At 40.6% G+C, this 4,384-nt stretch overlaps 1 pseudogene; it reads right to left on the reverse strand.

Annotated features, from left to right (window-relative positions):
* Positions 1-3,242: 3,242 nt before the first annotated feature.
* Positions 3,243-3,775, reverse strand: LOC114685224 (annotated as a pseudogene).
* Between the last annotated feature and the right edge of the window lie 609 nt (positions 3,776-4,384).

Genomic DNA, 4,384 nt, shown 5'->3' on the forward strand with positions numbered 1-4,384 from the left:
AGTTCATGTTATCACAGTCTTTGTGAGTTCATGTGTGCATCTGCCATGTTGTGTTCTAAAAACACGGTTTCCTTGATGTTGTCCACAAATTGTGGTTCTGACAATCATTATATTACCTCCTCTGCATAGATCCATGAGCACTGAAGGGAGGGGTGTGACAAAGACAGCCCATTTAGAAATGAACATGCCAAAGGTCATTCAGTTGTGTGTTTCATGTTGTTATTCTTAAACATAGCAAGGATACTGAAACAGAACTTTGGAGAGCTGGCTAACCTCTGCTGTCAACTTCAAGTTCTGTAATATGATCTCATCATGAAATAGCATCTTTCAGCTCCAATAAGTTGTCTCTTGTGGGACCTGCTCCAATACACACTGTGGACCATCAAATCTGATACAGAATCACTTTTGATGAACAGATCTCGGCCTACCTGCCTCAACCCTCCTATATGCAGCAAACATTTTGGCTCATGTCCTGCTGTTCCTGAGAAGAACTGGCACCTTCTCTTCCAACCAACATATTGGTCATAGCTTACTAAGTGCCCAAACTAAAGTCCCTTCAGGGGATATTGCTAGGTTACTTTGAATGAGAATGCCCCCACACATACACATAGATGCATAGTTTTCAATGCTTGGTTCATAATTGGTGGAACTGTTTAAGAAGGATGAGAATGTGTGGCCTTGTTGGATAAAGTTTGTCATTTGGGAAATTTATTGAGGTTTCTAAAGACTCATATGGTGAAATTATTTAGGCCACTCCACGTAGTTAAAAGGGAGGTTTTTTTTTTTTGTGGGGTAACTTACAAATGAAGAAATAGTTTACAGGGTCTGCAAAAGTTATGGTGCAGTCTGGGGGTGTTCTCTGGAGCACTCTACTCAGTCTACCTCTGGCATCCAGGGTCCAGGAAACCAAGCTAGACAGCACATTTGGATCTCAGGTCTACAGGGTCCTCTCTTGGCCCTGCCTTGTAGGCATGACAGTTACCTAAGCCTCAATGTGAGTTGGAACTTCCAGATCAAAACTGGAATGGCTACCCACTACAGACTCATGCTATTTTAGAGACTTATGATTCTGGACTATAAATCAAGTTGTGAGACCTCATCATCTGCTCCATCCACCTGTCTTTATTCAGCCTGTATCCACTCTGAGGCTCTGAGGCTATAAGCCTAATTAAATGATTTCTCTTTAATGCTGTGATCACAGTGTTTTATCCCAGCAATAAAAGTATATAAGACAGATAGTCTTATTATTTTGCAGGTTAAGGGGAACTCTGCAAAAAATAAGTTTGGAATTTTTTTGGCTGTTAGAGAAATGAGCTTGCTCTGACAGTGATGAGATTTCACCTTATAGACCCAGTGTGATCCATGGTGGATTCGTATAACAATGGAATACTGTGTGATTTTTGAATTTCTAGGTAAAGCGATTCAAATATTCAAGCTCTGGATGAGGGCAGGGTCTGAAGATGAGAGGATGCAAGAGTTCCAACAAGAGAAATCAGACATAGGATGCTTCTTACTTTCATTTTTAGGAGAGATGGACAGAGAGGAAGTGCATCTCGGCATGGCTATCCTACTCTGGCAGGAGCCACCCTTGGTGAAACCAGTCTTAACAGAGGATATAGGGAGTAGGTGAGGGGAGAAGGTAAGCCAGAACATGGTGGTCCTGACTAACAGCCAGAGTACTTCTTTATTTATACAGAATTTACTAAGCAGGGATATATTCATGAGGTTCCAAAATATAGATCATATAAATTTGTTTTGGGACATGTGTTTCACTTCATTTTGCTCATCTTCTAGTCATCATTAATAAACTATGACAGAACAGAATTATCATTTCAAATCATTTTCCCTCAAGATTTGACATCAATGATAAAGAGTTATCCTTTTTACTCATTAGCTATATAACCCAAGTTTTAACAATCAAGAGTCAAATGACAGTCTGTTTTCAAGCTGATAGCTTTCGTAGCTGCAAGGACACTAGAGGAAAACAAAATCTTCCAGTCAACCCAGGCATAATACCATGTCCCAATCATTGTATTATTAACTCTTAATGGTAAGAGTGCCCAATACAAATGCTCAGGCTAAAGCTGCTGCAATTGTTTTTAAAATTCTGGCATAATACAATGTTAATCCCAGCATTCTCTTGCACTTTTGTTATATGTCACCACATTAGCTCTGTATGTGCTAATTTTTCTAAGAAAGGGAGGCCCTCACATTTCATTTTTTATCATTGTTCGTCTCCATGCTTTGCTCATCAATATAAGTCTCTGTGTAGGGCTGAGGTAACTTCAGCTACTCTAACCCTTTCTGTATATGCCACATATTTGTCCAAGTGTATATAGGAAGAGACTTGCATTCTAATTTGTGGCCAAGTCTTCTAGCCTATTGAATCTTGTTAAATTTTTTAAGTTTACTTTCTTTTGAATATTGTGTCCATGAGCACATAGAGGGATCAGTGTCTTTATGTGTCACAACATCCAAAATATGAGGAAGACCTTCAAGTAGATAAGAGTATCTCCCAAAAAGCAGGAGGAGTAGTATGTTCAGGACAGTCATGGGGAAGCTGAGAAGGAGTATTTGTGGGAGAAAGAATAAATTATTCATAAGAAATCTTCTATCAATCCAATATCCCCAAACTGTACAAATATTAAGTTTCCCAAGTATGCAAAAGGTGGTGATGAAAAAACCATAGGAGGCACAGAGGGCATCATGATGCTCAGCTTTGTCAGTCTTTGTCAAGCAGCTGTGATGTTTTTATGACTTCTGCCTTTCCCACCATATAAAGCTGTGCCAGAAGATCTAACTTCTCATAATGTTTTATTGAAAGGATCAGTTTCTCTTGGTATTCCCTTAAACCTATGTTCCATTCTAATCAAAAAAATATGACCAAAGCTCTGCCTGGCATATGAAATGACATGGAATGTCCATGGATTTCCTTTCCATGGAATTTCAGTGACCAAATTAGGGCACTTCATGTTCTCAAAGCTGTCAGTTGTCATTTTCTACATGGGATATTTTGCCTCAAATTTTAAACTAATACAAAAAGAAGATATAATGTTTTGAGGACATTGAGTCCCTTCAGAACATGTATGTAGTGAGAATTTCAGGGAAACTGTAAGAAAAGAGCAGCCCAACCACCCTAGAGAAGTGCCTAATCTAATCTTGTCTGCATAAACTCCTGGGGTGAACCTGTTTTCTGTGTTCTGTGTGCCCCCTGGTGGCCCTGAGCAGCCTCACAGTGAGGTTTATGTCTGGGTATAATACGAGGTCCCCTCATTGTGTCTTTGGCACAGTAATAAGTGACAGTGTCCTCAGATCTCACACTGCTCATTTGCAGATACAGTGTATTCTTGCCGTTGTCTCTGAAGATGGTGAATCTGTCCTTCAGGGATGGTGCATACCTGATGGTACTGCTATCTTGATTAATTACTCCAACCCACTCCAGCCCCTTCCCAGGAGCTTGTCTGATCCAACTCATCCAGTAGCCACTGAATGTGAATCCAGAGGCTGCACAGGAGAGTCTCAGGGATCCCGCAGACTGTATCAGGCCACCCCCAGACTCCACCAGCTGCACTTCACACTGAACACCTGCAAAAACAGAGAATACTGTCAGGCAACTGCCATAAAGACTCACTATGATTCCTTCTCATGTCCACTAACACACTCAGTATCTCTGTTACTCCACAAATTACCTTTTAAAAGAGCAATAAGGAAAAGCCACATCAGCCCCAAGTCCATGGTGTGGTCTGTGTTCAGTGCTGATCACTGAATGGGGGGACTTGGGAATCAAGGGCTGATTGCTTTTGCCTGAGTTTCAGGGTCAGTGCTGGTCTGGTTTTCAAGAGAAGAGAGAGACCTTATTTGCATATCTTCTTGCTATATAACAAGTGTTGTAGCTGGTCCTGAGAGATGGAATGTTCTATTTTCTTAATGTCCTGGGGGAGTCTGGTAATAAAGATAATGATAGGAAAATTTTATATATGATACTAAACTATTTTTTCTTGGCACACAATTAGTGTCATCTATTTCACAAACAAAAGATGCATTTTACAGTTAATTTCAGCCCAATTCTTCATGTCCTCTTATAAATGGTAGTAGACATTGCTTTGTTACACGCTCTGGAGCTCTTATGTGTTACTGTGTGGACTTCAACACTGATGTACATAGCACTGCCTTAGTCAGCTCCTGTGCTATGTGTCACTGACTCATGATTATGGGAACTCCCTTTCTTTTTATTTATTAGTTCATTTTTCATTTATTTTACAAACCAACCAGAGTCTCCCCTACCTCCTCTCTTGCCTTTCCCTCCCCAGCCTCCCTTCTACCACCATCCACTACTCCATACAGAGAGGTGCTGGCTACCCATGGGAGTCAACAATGCCTGGCA

This window comes from Peromyscus leucopus, chromosome 14 (assembly GCF_004664715.2).
Source record: "Peromyscus leucopus breed LL Stock chromosome 14, UCI_PerLeu_2.1, whole genome shotgun sequence".
Lineage (NCBI taxonomy): Eukaryota > Metazoa > Chordata > Mammalia > Rodentia > Cricetidae > Peromyscus > Peromyscus leucopus.